General features: G+C 35.8%; 1 long non-coding RNA gene across 1 annotated transcript in view; it reads right to left on the bottom strand.

The window, feature by feature from the left end:
* Nucleotides 1-8,276: 8,276 nt before the first annotated feature.
* Nucleotides 8,277-16,609, bottom strand: part of LOC141520805 (uncharacterized) — a 222,801-nt gene continuing 214,468 nt past the window's right edge. The window contains exon 4 of the long non-coding RNA XR_012477746.1: nt 8,277-13,238. This is a non-coding gene — a long non-coding RNA (uncharacterized LOC141520805). The remainder of the gene's footprint in view (nt 13,239-16,609) is intronic.

Below are 16,609 nucleotides of genomic sequence, written 5' to 3' on the forward strand. Positions count from 1 at the left end.
AGTGGATTCTCACTACAAAATATTTAATGAAACAATTAATCCCAAATACTATATAAATTATTTGGAAAATAGACATGAAAGGAATTTTAACCAAATAAAAGAATATGACACAAATATGATGCTGATAATTAAACCATTAAAAGCCCAAAACAGAAAAAAATATAGAACAATTTCACTATTAAATAATGATACAAAAATTTTAAATAAAATATTAGCAAAGTTCTATATCTCAAGAATTGTTTGCAATGACCAGGTAGGATTTATAACAAAAATGCAGAGTTGGTTCAATGCTAGCCATAATAAGGCATATCTTTCCCCCCCATCCTTATCTTGTCCAATTTGAATAACCAAATATCAGTCTTTTAGCACATTAGCACATCTCATGCCAAGCAGAGTTAGATAAGGAAAAGAAAATCAGCCCCAAAGTCTCTTTAAGCCACTAGATGCATAATCAGGTCTTGTTCAGGCTCAGGTCATGCCTACCCTTGACCACCACAACAGAGTTTTTAGAGACTTTGTCATAATCTAATTGCATGTTTTATGTACACTACAGACTGAAGCTAGGTGTGTCATGGGATAGAACCCATCATTTGAAGTCAGAAAGACCTGATCTTAAATTTGGCCTCAGGAACTTGACAATTTTTTAATAAAGATTTTATTTATTTTGAGTTTCACAATTTTTCCCCCATTCTCACTCCCCCCACCCCCCACAGAAGGCATTCTGTTAGTCTTTACATTGTTTTCCATGTTATACAATGATCTCAGTTGAATGTGATGATAGAGAAATCATATCTTTAAGGAAGAAAAATCAGGAATGAGATAGTAAAATTACATAATAAAGTAATGGGGTTTTTTTTCTAATTTGAAGGTAATAGTCTTTTGTCTTTGTTCAAAGTCAATAATTCTTTCTCTGGATATAGATGGTATTCCTCCATTGCAGATAGCCCAAAATTGTCACTGGTTGTTGCACTGATGGAATGAGCAAATCCATCAAGGTTGATCATCACCCCCATGTTGCTGTCTAGGGTGTATAATAGTTCATGGAAATCCTTCCAGGCTTCCCTTAATCCCATCCCTCCTGGGTTCTAATAGAACAATAGTGTTCCATTACATACAATATGCCACAATTTATTAAGCCATTTCCCAATTGATGGACATTCATTCAATTTCCAATTCTTTGCCACCACAAACAGAGTTGCTATCAATATTTTTGCACAAGTGATATTTTTACCCTTTTTCATCATCTCGTCAGGGTATAGACCCAGTAGTGGTATTGCATGGATCAAAGGATATGTACATTTTTGTTGTCCTTTGGGCATGATTCCAAATTGGCTCTCCAGAAAGGTTGAATGAGTTCACAGCTCCAACAACAGTGTATTAGTGAACTTGCCAGATTTTTGACCCTGGGTAGGTCAGTTAATCTGTTTCCTCAATTTTATATGAGGTATACCCATTCCATTGATGAATCTCATCCCATCAGACTTCAATTCCTATGAAATCAAAATTGCATTTTTTGTATTATAATCTCTACTTCACTCTGTTTATTATTTCCTTGGGAGGAAGGGGCTCAAGACTTGTGATTTCACTGGGCGAGGGAACACCAAGTGTGGAAAATACCTTTACAAATACAATTCAATCAATGTTTTACTATTTATATTCTTGGGACTTTTAATTGCCTGGAAGTACTGTGATAACTTCATTAAAGATGGAGGGGAGATGGAATACAAGATGTGGTGATGGTGTATCTTGCTTGTTACATGTTACCTGTTACATCCTATCTCTCCTAGGACAATCTGTTGGTCCTCTTTTCTGATGTTCTTTCCTTGTTATACCTACTGTTCTCTGTGGTACCAGCTTCATGTAAATCTATGGAACTCTTTTCCCTTTTGCCCTTCTTTTTTAGTTTTAAATCCTCTTGATCAGATTTTGAAGTCTCCAGTTCTCATTAATGGCAATTCATCTTTGGCCAAGAGTTCATCTATGCTATTATATTAAGCTATGAACTTAAAATCCAAATCCCATTCTCAGAACACTATCTTCTTAGTCAGCTACTCATTTCTGAAATCTGCCTCTTTCTTCTTAATCTCTCATTTTTCCATTGGCAGTAATGATGAAAATATCACTCGTGACCAGGGATTCTGCCCAGTATTTCATAATCCTTGGCAATGAGAATCCAGTTCATTTTGGTGGTATCAGTGGTCCCCTATATGACTCAAAGAAGAAATAAATAGTTGACCTTGCTAATTTCCAGACTCCTTTCCTTCATGGTCTACAGAACCACAGAGTGATGAAAGAGGAATTGAATCAAATAAACATAGATCTAGATAAAACTATAGGAAATGAGCTCAGTTGTTAGGCTAAGATATAGTCACTAATGTACATTAAAACCCCTCCCCTCCTGCCAATCTGGACAAGTTAGTTTTATATAGAATACCATAGAATCCAATTAAATTTTCTCTAAACTTTAACTCAATTACAACTTCCCTTATAAAGTCTATCGTGGTTCCCACAGCTGTTAGTGCAACCGCTAAAATTACATTGCACATACTATCTGTGTATATGTATATATGTGTGTGTGTGTATGTGTGTGTATGTATATATAAATTTGAATTGTTGTTTCCTCCTCATTGAACATAAGTTCTTCAAAGAGAAGAATTGTTTTCTATGTGTTTCTGAATCCCTAGGATTTGTCATAATGACTAGCACATAGTCAATATTTAATAAATGTTCATTGCAGTAATCATAATTCATCCTTATTCTTTTCTTTTCCCCCCATCCCTTATCTTGTCCAATTTGAATAACCAAATATCAGTCTTTTAGCACATTAGCACATCTCATGCCAAGCAGAGTTAGATAAAGATCAGAAAATCAGCCCCCAAGTCTCTTTAAGCCAATAGTTGCATAATCAGGTCCTTGTTCAGGCTCAGGTCATGCCTATCCTTGACCACCATAACATTAGTCAATTTTTGAAAGATTTTAGAGATTCTGTCATATTATTAATGCAAGTTTTATGCACACTACAGACTGAAGCTAGGTGTGTCATGGGATAGAACCCATAATTTGAAGTCAGAAAGACCTGATCTTCAATTTGGCCTCAGGAACCTTGACAGTTTTTGGACCCTGGGTAGGTCAGTTAACCTGTTTGCCTCAATTTTATCAACTGTAAAATGGAGATAATAAGAGCACCCTACCTTCCAATGATTGCTGTAAGAATCAAATGAGATAATGATTATAAATGCACTTAACACATTACCTGTTTTTTCATAAATTGCTAGTTATTATAACTATTACTATTATTTATGTCAGGATGGTAAATCATTGTTTTGGTATCCCTCAACTGGGAGTCATTGATCACTACTCATTCCCTTTTCCTTACAACATTACTGGATGATTCCTAGATGGTCTCCCCTCTGAGTATCTGTAAATCAATACTATCATTTCTTAGATTATATAAGAAGCAGAAACACAGTTTCTTTTACTCTAAAGAAATGATAGTATGAATTCATAGGTACCCCAGAGGTATGTATCAATGTATATTTGGTATATTTTTGACAGTGCTTTTTTTTAAAAAAATGAGTGAGACCTCTTATCTTCTTCATTTAGTGAAGAATAATTAATTGAAGATTTTTTTTAAGTTAGATTGGTAATTGAAGGGTTAAGGATAACATACTTATCTCAGCACCATTCTAACATCAGTAAGACCAGAAATGTAACTATGAATTTTTTATAAGATGAATCATATTGTGCTGACCTCAGGACAAAAAGCCTGACATTGAATTTAAAGATAAATCATTATTTAGACTTTTTTTCCATTGCTTTTCTTTCCTAGCAGTTGAAAAGTAGTCAAAGGAAACCATCCAAAGAATTTAAGAGGTAGACCTCCAGGGACTATCTTGTCCAACTTTTACTTAAACAAGAGTCCCCTCTATAACATACATTACAAATAGTTATCCAGTATTTGCTTAAAGATCTCTGATAAAGGGGAAACTTACTACCTCCTATTCTACTTTTAGAGAACTCTATTTGTTAGGAAGTATTTTCTAGTGTGAAGGGACAACCAGGGGTATCTTTGACCAATTTGATGAGTTTGCAGGTTATGAATTTTTTCCTGAATTCAGGAAAATATATCTTCATAGGGAATGTCAGCAGGTTCTTAAGACAGATAATTCTGACTGGTTTTTAGTGACTTGGGCTAGGTTCTTTGATTGCAGAGGACTTAGAAAGGGAAGTTTTATTGGAGGAATGACTTGACTCTCTGAAGGCCTATTAGGAAGAATGACAATATTCTTATCTTACTTTCCCCCTTTATTTAATTCCTTTTTTTCTCCTTCTTTTCTTCTCAAGTACAATGAAGCAGGGGTGGGATTTCTCCTTTCTTTCCAAAAGCAAGTGATGTTTTCTGCTCTCTTTCACCCCAAGAACAAGTGATACTCTTTTTTTTTTAATTTTTGCAAGGCAGTGGGGTTAAGTGGCTTGCCCAAAGGCCAAAACAGCTAGGAAATTAAGTGTCTGATGGCTAGATTTTGAACTCAGGTACTCCTGACTACAGGGCTGGTGCTCTATCCACTGCATCAACCTAGCCACCCCAAGTGATAGACTCTTTCAAGGGAATATAGGGGACAAGGTAAATGTACTTGTCCACATAATATGAAAAGAGTTTCTGAGAGAGCTATTTGTTTCCCAAATTAAGAAAAGATATCAACCTGGAGTTTCAACAGAAGCAAAAATCAGTGGCACACATAATCTAAGATGTTAGTCCAGAAACAACACTCCCTGAACATGAATCCCTTATGTATAGGAAAAAAGAAATTCCATTTTATAGGCAGTATGATTCATAGAATCTAACTATCTTGTCAATGATAAGACAATTTCCTGCATAATAACCACTTTCAGAGTTATCCTCCTTGATAACATTCCATTGGGACAACCCCCAAGTTCAAGAATTTGGAAATTGAACCTTCTATAAAGGAAAGGATTTTTCCAAGAAAAGAATTATTTCCTGGAAAAAAGATGATAAACATGATTCCTTAAGTTGGAAAGCAAATGTATGATATTATAAGGCAAGAGATCAAGACATAATCAGTATCCACTATTAAGTAATTCTGACAGAGTAGGGCTAGTGAGAAAGGAGATTGTGCTACAGACTTCATGTGTATTTGTCTTCTTTGGGAGATGAAACCACAGGGGACATCATGAGTCATGATTTTGTGATGGTGTAGGATTTATATGGGAAAGCCAATGATTTATCAGAATGACAGGGTATCTCCCCAAAAGTCAATCCCAAGTTCAATTTTCCTTTGGTAAGCTTCTCAATTACTGTCTGTTCTATATTTAAGAATAAAATATGAGAATGAAATGACATTCCAGGAATTTGAAATACAGATTTTTAGCAACATAAATCATTTTATATTGTCTTATCTTGTTTAAAATTTAAACAAGTTAATAATTTGGGTTTATTAAAAATAGAATCTTTCTGCTTTTGCTCATAAACCTAATGTCTTATTTCTGATACCTTGTCGAAAGGAAGGTGACTTTAGGTTCTTGAATGCTAAGACTAGAAAATTCAAATTCTTCAAGAAACCACCAAGGTGGCCAACCCTTGAGTCTCCAATCCAATATTAGCCAACCTGTCTGTTTCCCAAGCATAAGACAGACTAATTTAAGAGAGGCTAATTACAAGTTTACTTATAGCAAAATAAATTTTTTTCAAAAGTGCTTGAATACCATCTACTAAGTTATAGAGTTGTAATCTGTCAAGATAACAATGAAAAATTGCGAGTCTGTATACCAATAAAAACTAGATTTTTCCCCCTAGAAAAATATTGGTATCATTTCAGAATTTCCATTCATAGAAGTCATTGAGCACCTTGATAATGATAGTGTATTTGAGCTCTCTTCCAGATCCCTGATATCTGAAAATTTGATAACATCTCATATATATTTTCACCTAAAATCATTGATTAAAATGTAAATAAGGATTGACCAAAATCTAGGGCTTTTATTGTACTTTCCTGGAGATATTCATTTTCTCTTTAGGTACAATTGTTTGCCTGAAAATCTACCAAGTGATACTATTATCTGGTCCATCTCATCCATAAGTTGAACATCAAAAAAATGTCAAATATTTGCTCTGAGTCAAAGTACATTTTCTATGATATTCCATGACACTACCAACTTAGAGGTTCAAACAAAGAAGATATGGTTGGGTTAAAAATTCTTTGTTCTTGGTGAATCCATGACTACTAGTTGTGATCATTGAAATTCTTTCTTTTCTTCAAAAAATAAATATACAAAATTATATGCATACATACACACTTATTTCTGTGTATGTATACATATCTATGGATGCATGTATATATCCTTGCAATATTGCAGAAAACATTACCAATTATATCATTGCTGGTAAGTGATTTCTTTTTTTTAAGGTTTTTTGCAAGGCATGTGGGGTTTAAGTGGCTTGCCCAAGGCCACACGACTAGGTAATTATTAAGTGTCTGAGGACCGGATTTGAACCCAGGTACTCCTGATTCCAGGGCCGGTGCTTTATCCACTGCACCACCTAGCCACCCCTGATAAGTGATTTCTGAGACCCAAAACTTCTACCCTTTTGAAAATATAAAATATTTCACTAACTCATATATTTTCTGCCTCTTATGCTGATTATTCAGTGATTATAGAGGATGTCTCACCTCTGGGATTATGTCTGCCAGGCTTTTCTTTTTCTGGAAATCTGTGATGCGATCCATTTTAACTTTCAATAGAAGAAGTTAACTCTAGAGCTAGAAGTAACATTAGAAACTATTGTGCCACATCCCCTCCTTTTATAACTAAGTGAACTAAAGACTAGGAAGGTTAAATGTTCACACAGTTAGTGAAGCATGACAAAGATTTGAACCAAGTCTGTATAAACTTGACTAATTTAAAGTGTCTCAATGATATCTGGGTGTATTCACCAATCTTGGGCTATAAAACAAATCTGGGGTAACAAGAAAACATTTGGTTTAGTTATTATCATAGCAAGAAGAATACTACAGAAAAGATGTCCCTTCAACAGTGAAAGTGGCATAACATTCATGTATGTCAACAAGAGAGTAGAACATTTTAAACTCCTATTTTTTTGCACATCCTCTTCCAGCAAAATGATCTTCATAATGTAAAAAGGCAGAACAAAAAAAAGAGGTCCTTGGAGGCAAAAGGTGGTAAAATAAACAATCCCATAGGTGATATCCACAAATCTAGGAAGATCTTTAATCTTGGATGAGTTCTGACAAACTTAAAGGAAGAATTCCCTCTTGAGACTGGGGAGATTATTTTCAATAAGAAGAATTTATTTTGCTATAAAGATGTATTTAGAAATCCCCAACTGCTCCAGTTGTAGAAAAACACTTGGAAAGGAAGTTATCCATGAAAGGCTTTTTATCAGTTTCTTTTTTTGTTTACTTATTTTATATTATTATAATAATTCTTGTTGTAAGAGTAAACATAAGCCCCCCCCCCCCCCAAAAAAAAAGATGATAAAGCTCAAAGAATGGTGAGACAGAGAAAAAAATGTACTTTAGTCTGTGTTCAGATTCCAATGACTCTGACTCTGGGATGAATTTTCCCTCTTTATCACGAGTACATCAAAGAGATTGCTTCAATATTATTTCCCACAGTTGCTATTACTAGTTATATTTCACTTCCACTCTTCCTTTCCACTCTCACATTATTCTTTTCTCTCTCTCTCCTTTCACCCTTTCCCCTGTTCAAAAGTGTGTGTTGTAGGGGCACCTAGGCTGCAGAGTGGATAGAGCACCGGCCCTGGAGTCAGGAGTACCTGAGTTCAAATCCAGCTTCAGACAGTTAATAATTACCTAGCTGTGTGGCCTTGGACAAGCCACTTAACCCAATTGCCTTGCAAAAACCTAAAAAACAAAAACAAAAAAGTATGTTGTATCTGGGTACCCTCTCCCACGATCTTCCCTCTCTTATATCAACTATTCTCCCCCTTCCCATTCCCCATTCCCCCCTTATCCCATACCTTTCCTCTCATTTTTTCTCTAGGGCAAGATAGATTTCTATACTCTATTAAGTGATGTATGTTTATTTCCTCTTTGAACCATTTCTGATGAGAGTGAAGGCTCACTCATTCCCCCCTCACCTTACCCCATTCCACTCCATTGAAAATGCTTTTTCTTGACTCTTATGTGAAATATCGTAGCCCATTCTTCTTCCCTTTTTCTCCTCCTCCCCACTATTTTCCTTTACTACCAATTGAACTCCATCTTTTTGCTATATTATACCATTATATTTAGCTCTTTCCTATGCTTAGTCTATATATGCTCCTTCTAACTGCTCTTATAAATGAGAAAGTTCATCTTTATAAATGTGAAAGTTCATATCTTCTTCCCATGTAGGGGGGATACAAACAGTTAAACATCATTAAATTCCTCATAGTTAGTCCTTCTTATCCACCCCCTCTATGGTTCACCTGAGTCCTATATTTGAAGATCAAATTTCTATTCAGCTCTGGTTGCTTCAGTAGGAAAGTTTGAAAGTCCCCTGTTTCATTGAAAGTCCATCTTTTCCCCTGAAAGAGGATGTTCAGTCTTGCTAGGTAGTTGAGTCTCAGTTGTAAACTAAGATCTTTTGGCTTTTGGAATATCAGATTCCAAGTCCCATGAGCCCTTAATGTAGATACTTCCAGACCTAGTGTATCCTGACTGTAAAGCCACAGGAGCTGAATTGTTTGTTTCTGGCAGCTTTTGTTATGTTCTCTTTGACTTGGAAGTTTTGGAATTTGGCTATAATATTCCTGGAAGGTTTTCTGTTGGGATCTCTTTCAGGAGGTGAGCAGTGAATCCCCTCAATTTCTATTTTACCCTCTGTTTCTAAGATCTCAGGGCAATTTTGCTGTATTATTTCTTGAAAAATAAAGTCTAGGCTCTTTTTCTGGTTGCAACTTTCAGATAGCCCAATAATTTTAAAATTATTTCTTCTAGATCTGATTTTGAGGTCAGTTCTTTTTTCCAATGAGATATTTCACATTTTCTTCTAATTTTTGGCTTTTTTTGGAATAGTTTTATTTCTTCCTGATTTCTCATAAAGTCATCAGCTTCTTTTAGTTCCATTCTGCATTTCAAAGAGTTATTTTCTTCAGAGAGCTTTTTAATCTCCTTTTCCAACTGGCCAATTCTGCTTTTTAAGGCATTCTTCTCCTGATTTGCCTTTTGTGTTGCTTTTTCCATTTGGCCTAAACTGGTTTTTAGCACTTTATTGTCTTCAGTATTTTTTATATTTCTTTCACCAAGATTCTGATTTGCTTTTCATGATTTTTCTGCATCACTCTTATTTCTCCTCCCAATTTTTACTCTACCTCCCTTAATTGCTTTTCAAAGTCTTTTCTAAGCTCATCCATAGCCTGAGCACATTTTCTGTTTCTCTTAGAGGTTTTGGGTACAAAAGTTTCGAATTTGTCATATTTTGAATCTTCCATGGGACCAAAGTAATTTTTTATGGTCAGATTCTTCTTTTTCTTTTGTTTGCTCATTTCCTCAATCTATGACTGATTTACCACACTTCCAAGGCTTTGGGGGGTTTGGGGGACAGCCCACAGGCACCTTGATTCCTGTAAGATCTTATGAGAATCTTTGACTGCTCTCTTGCCTATGCTTTGGTATGTGGATGACCATAGGCCCTCCCCTCAGCCCTGGAGCTTTGAGAAAGGTCCTTACTCAGCAATGGTGGTATGGGAGCCCAAATTGCAACCTGGATTTGGGTGTGGGCAAACAGCTGAGTCCTGCCCCAGGGAAAGCAGAGAGACCTCTACAGTCTCCCCCTACCTGCTTACCATCAGTGGGCTGAGCTCTGGAGGTGCAAGCTAGCTTCCTTGATTACCACTGCAGGTTCTCACTACAGGGCTGCTCTGAAGCCAGCACTCACTCTGCAGAGTGTGGCAGAGCTCTCTCACCATCCCTTCAAGCTATTCCCAGTGATCCCTGGGCCAGGAAATCTGGAAACCACAAACTCCGCCACGGATCTAGGTGCCACCAGGTATCTAGGTGCTCAGCCCAGTTGCACTCTGCTGTGGCTGCCACTACGACTGTTGTTTCAGCTTAGGCTTCCACTGTGACTGCACCTACAGCAGCTTTTTCCAACTCCCATCCCAGTGAAACAGACCTTTCACGCAGAACCTCTAAATTGTCTTGATTTGGGAAATTGCATCACTCAGTCTTTCTGTGGGTTCTGCTCCTCTAACTTTTGTCTGGGGTCATAATTTGACAGCTTTTGGAATTTGGGGGGAGGTAGCTGGGAATTCCTGCCTTCACGCTGCCATCTTGACTCCACCTCCAAAATTCTTCTTTACTATATGTAAAATACAGGTACTGTTTAAGTTTGTATTCTTTCATCTTGAAGACTTTACAACTTCATGGAAGATAAATGCAGTGGATTTGGGACTCATTAGGGACAAAGATTTATCTAAACTTCATGCAATAAAGTAAGAAATATTCAGGAAAGAGAAATTGCCTCCTACCTAAAAAAAATAGTCAAATCATATTCTTATTTAATGCTTGAATTCTTACCTTCTCACTTCCCATAGATCTTGCAGAAAATCAGACTTAATTTCCATGGACCCTTAGATTGCTCTGCATTTCTTAACATTGGGAAGAGTGGAACATGAGAATTATATCAATTGTGGGTACAATTACTCCACCTATATGTTTTGCTTGGAATACACCTGGCAGAGAGAAGGTGTTAAATGGACAGTAGATGATCATTTGGGGCCATGATCCAAGTCTGAGCCATACTTGGACTAAGTTTCTGACTCTTGCAAAGCAGACACCAATCTCACAATGCCCTGAAGAAATGTGACTTTTTTCCTAATAAAGCTTTTTTGAGGCTGTTTGTTGGAATACCTCAAACTGGGAATTATCCCTTTCAACCAGTCATATAGGAAAATAAGACAATTAAGCTTGGTAACAGTTATACATAATAAATGATATTGCCTCAGATAGGAAGCAGGCATAGAGAGGAGGCAAAAAACAAGGCTACAGAGAGTTTGGAGAAAGAATCAAACAAGTCAGGTCATCCCAACAACCAAAAAGGATAAAATTGTAAAGAAGTCAATGAACAAATGAAAAAATGGCAATGATCTGCAAATTTGCCCAAACATTTTTCTGCCTCAGTGACATCAGAGTCACCACATTAGAACTCTGACATCATAGTTCTGGATGTGCTACAAAAGAAAATAATGATCAAAGAAACAGGCAGAAAGAGTATTTGATCTAGAACAGGTAGGCAAACAAGTTGGGTTCTAGGAGGACACCAAGGGGTTTGATTCTTAAAAACTAAAAGTGGGGAGGAAGTAAAACTCTGGAAAAGATGACAGTAATAATCAAATCATTTGTCTACCTTACCCATCTCTATAAAACCTTTAAATAAGCTTCAACATGCATGTTGAGGCAAGCTTAATGAAAATATGAAAAAAAATGAAGTAGGTTTTAGCAAAAGATATCTCATCCCTGACCATATCTTCACAGTAACACAATTTATTTAAAAGTTTCAAGAATACAAAATCCCACCAAATTGTTTGATTATGAAATCATTTGACTTGAAAAAGCAAAATGCTTTATTAAAGTTTTAATTCCAATGAGGTATATTCCATTAAGATGTCAAGATCTTGAAAGATTCCTTAAAAGGTGTGAGAAGTGAGAATTTTCTTCAATAATCATCTGATTATTATCATCAGCTAAGGCATAAAACAGAAATATCCTGTCAATTATGATGACTTTCTTATAGTCATGGACCGCTAAGGATTATGTTGTAAGAACTAGGCACAGATTTACTCACAGTTGGTGAATAACCTACCAAGTGCCCAGAGTCACCTCTTCCATCTCAGTAATAACAGCACCTTCTATGGGAGACATCTCCTCCAAACAAAAGAACATCAGCCCCATCATTTTCCCTGCCCATGACTCACATCTAGTTGTTACAGAACTGTATCTCTCCCAAGAACTTATTACTAATCCCTAAAATAAGAGCATAGGCAGAGTATCTCCCTTTTTCAGAGATTCAATAACCCCTTCCCTCTCACATTGAATTCTGTCATCACTTTTCATTCTCTTTCTCTTGTTCCATCTTTCCCAGTTAATATTCTATAGTTCCAGATACTTTTAATGTAATATTCAAGTCCAACCCTTTCACATATGTAACATTTTGAGTCAGTTAATAAGCATAATTATCCATATAATATCTCTTAGGATAGCGTTAAAATTGAGTTTCTCCAAAAAATAAATTTCATAGGATTAATGTATTTTCATTTGTCTTGGGCTTCCTATGCTTTTCCTGTACCCCGAAATTACTTTGTATTTATTTGACATGTATTTTGTGTACATTTGTTTCTCATGCAAACTCTTGGAGGGTTGGGATTATTTAATTTTTGTCTCTAATTCTATTGTAATGAATTCTACCTCTGCATGGTCTCTCACATTTATTCCTTTTCTTCCTATTTCTATGATCTTATTACCACTGAACTAAGCTACTGCAGCAAGTCCCTAATTGGTTTTCCAGACTCTAATCATTTTGTCCTTTCTAGATAACCCTTTAAACAATTAGCACATAACATATAGTCAGTGCTTAATATGTGCTTATTATCTAAAGATAGCTTATTCTTACACTTAGCTTTGATTGTATCTACTCAAAACTCCTTAACAAATCTTAAAACAGAGGCAACTAGGTGGCACAGAGGATAGAGCACCAACCCTGGAGTTAGAAGGACCTGAGTTCAAATGTGACCACAGACACTAATTACCTAGCTATGTGAACTTGGGTAAGTCATTTAACCCCATTGCCTTGCAAAAGCCTAAAAAAAAGAAAATCCAAATAATAAAAATAATATAATAATAATTCTTAAAACATTTTACAAAATGGTCTATTATTATTCCCCACTGGTTACCAAATTAAGTACAAATCCCTTAGTTTGGCATTATAGATCCTTCATAAAATGATGGAATCCTACCTTTCCTTATACTATGCCACAAACTGGAGAGCTCACCATATATATTTCACATTTTCAAGCCTTTATATCTTTGTTCATGCCATTCCCCATACTTGACATGTTCATTACCTTATTTCAAACTATTAGAATCTAATCCATCCTTCAAGCATCAAGTCAACTGGTGCATTCCCCTGGTTAGAAGAGGGTTCTGTAGAGCTTGGAGGTGTCTTCATCCATGTGATATTCTCCTAGGATATCCCTACTGCATTGGAACAATAAAATGGGAAATATTGGGAAACTGATTAATTAGAAAGTATGCCATCATTTCACTGCAAAGAGAAGACATTTACCTAAGGCATATAAAGACCAAAAAGGAAAAAATAACACTGTAACTAAAACTGAGTTTGAGGACTATGTCTCAGTAAAATGGCAAGTTGGTGACAAATATAGTCTTTCAAATTGCCCCTGGGTTGCACGGCAATAAACTGGGATGCTATTTCATTAACTCTCATGTTTAAAGGGGAAAAAGAGAAAGAAGAAAATAAGAATTTATCAAGTACCTACTCTGCATCAGGCACTATGTAAAACATTTTACAAATATTATCTCATCTGATCCTCACAGTAACCTTATGAGGTAGGTGTTAGAGAGACATAGATGTTATATTCCATTAATCCTTTCCCAATTTCTTTCTCCCTTTCTTGGAAATAATGTTTCTTTTTCTATTCTCATATCATGCTTCATTGCATCTCTCATGCATTTGCCATGACCTACATTTTTTAGATAATATTTGTATGAACTCTAGCCCATCAATTACAATTACTTTTAAATGCAGTGTAAGTATGCTAAGAGCAGAAACTTTGTCCTATTAGTTTTGAATTTAGAACTGTCCTGAACACAACAGCCAAAAGAATAGATGCCAATTTGAATTAATTCAAGTGAAACTGATCTTTGGTAGTGAAGAACATTTCAATACTTCAAAAGATTTATCATTGCACTCCTATCTTATGAATACCTTCCATTGTTATTGATTGCAACTCCTCTGCAACTCAGTAGAGGATTTCTGAGGATGAAACTCTGTTCTTGGGTGAACTATACCCATACAAAAGGCACAAAATTTATAATCAATATTATTCTTTAGCTCTCCTACCTTGGTAGGATCTGTCTGAATTTATGCTATCAATGCCACAATTTTCAAGAATCCCAGGTCTTCTCCCACACTGCCCTAAGATACTGGCATTAAACATCAGTGGATGAGTGATAGGTTTCAAATCTTGACAATCAATCATTTGTATGATATGGATACCTTTTCCATTAATGCAGACACAACTCTCCTATAAGGAACATATCAGGCACAGAGAAGGGCATGAACAACTCTCCTATAGTTTAATGCATATTATCCAAAATGCGCTATAGTAAAGTAATTCATTACTATGTGGTCAACCTGGTAATGAGTATATTGATTTACTTTCATGTTCTTCAAGAAAAGGGGATGTGGTGAATTTCCATGACCATATTTTAAAGCTTTCCAGATCAGAAAGACCATAGAGGGCGTATATCCTTCTGAAATAGCTTGCATTGGAGTAGGATTCTATTGAAAAAGAGACTCATATCTAAATTATGTAAATAAAAGGCTTACTACTTCAAATGAGTTCAAGTCTTTTGGAACAAGAAATGTCACAAGGGTAAAAAACAAAACAGCTCTCCAATATCCAATTCCATTGAATTTAAATTTAAAACCATTTATTAAATGCCACCATGTACTTACATTCAGGTTTGATATCAAGCAGAAAAATGCTTTAACAATAAGTGAAGTCCCAAAGTAGTCTTGTTTTTAGGTTTTTGCAAGGCAAATGGGGTTAAGTGGCTTGCCCAAGGCCACACAGCTAGGTCATTATTAAGTATCTGAGAGCGGATTTGAACCCAGGTACTCCTGACTCCAGGCCAGTTCTTTATCCATTGCGCCACCTACCCAAAGTAGTCATGACTGATTCCTGAGGAAATGGTTCCTTCTGATTGGAGATTTTCAAGTAGAGTGACCCATTCTTTATGTTTTGGTACTGACTGGATAATAAGGTGTTGCTTATATTTTAGTGGTTTATTTAAGGGGATCTGAGTGAAACTTTATTCCTGATAAAGTTCCCTAAAGGTCCACTAACTCACCATTCTAGTATTTATTGGGATTGAAGTGCCCCCTCTCTGATCCCCATTTTCCTAGTGTTTGAATTTGTATTCCCAATTCCTAGCAAGAATTTGAAACATATCAAGTGTTTAAAAAATGTTTCTGTCAAAACAATGTTCCTGTCCTCCTTGCTTTCTTCTTTTCTTTCTCGCTTTCTTCCTTTCTTCCCTTCTTTCCTTTCTTTCCTCCCTTCTTTCCTTTCTTCCTTCCTTCCTTCCTTCCTTCTGCTGACTCTATACATGCACAAATTACACTGAGGTCTTACCTTGATGAAGCATCATGATGAAGATGTGATTATGGACTTTTGAAAGTTATGTCAGAAAAGTCTAAACTCTGATAGTTCCCCAGCTTGAGTGTGGGCTTGGAGTTCAGTGGCCTAGGACAAGATAGATATACTTGGAGGTACTCATTTCCAGGCAGTGGGTCACCAAGAATTAATATTATTTTGGTCATAGCAACTCATGCATCTGTCTCTAAGACATGGAGGGACAGTGGACTACATAATGACAGTAAAGAGTTGGGAAGTGATAGTAATAAAACAATGGTAATTATAGATTTTTTTAAGCACTAATAAATCCTGTGTGCACACAGATTGTTTCATTTCATCTTCATAATTTCTTTCAAGGTAAGCAAAACAGATATTTGTATTCTTATTTTACACATGGAGAAATTGATAGAGAAAAATTAAGGTAAGTTCTAATTTGTAATTGGCTCCCAATTGCCTCTAATATAAAATACAGTCTCCTCTATTTGATATTTAAAGCCCTTCATAATATGGTCAGAGTTGACCTCTCTAGACTTAATAACCATTTCTCTCTTTAATGAATTCCGTGTTCCAGATAAATACCCTTATTTCTCATTTCATATATAACATTCCATCTTCTGTCTCCTCATTTTTTTCTGCTATTCCCTAGGCCCAGAATGTCCTCCCTCCTCACTTTTAGTTCTTCTCTAAGAATCTCAAGCTTGCTTCAAAGATCCACTCAAGTAGCACCTTCTATTCATACAAGGTCGTTCCTGATATCCAAATCACAGTGGGCAGGATACAAACTCTGGAGTTAAGAACCAAAATGAAATCCAATATCAGATACTTCCTAGCTGTGTGACTTAGGTAAGTCATTTCCCTTCTTTTTTACTTCAGTTTTCTCATCTGAAAATGGGAATTTTAAATATAAAGAATATTTAAATATAAATATATAAATATTTTACAAAATAAATTTTAGATAAATATAAAATAATTCTACTTCTCAGAACTTTTGTGAATCTAATTTTTGTTAAGTACTTTTGCAAATCTTAAAGGATTAAATACATGTTGTTCTAAGAATATTATTATCACTATCAATGCCCTCACCTCTGCATCTCCTTTTATTTACTTTATGTATGTTATGCATTGTCTTGTATGAGCACATGTTGTTTTCCCCCTAATATAATATAAGCTCCTTGAGCGGAGGGT

This window comes from Macrotis lagotis, chromosome 4, assembly GCF_037893015.1.
Source record: "Macrotis lagotis isolate mMagLag1 chromosome 4, bilby.v1.9.chrom.fasta, whole genome shotgun sequence".
Classification (NCBI taxonomy): domain Eukaryota; kingdom Metazoa; phylum Chordata; class Mammalia; order Peramelemorphia; family Peramelidae; genus Macrotis; species Macrotis lagotis.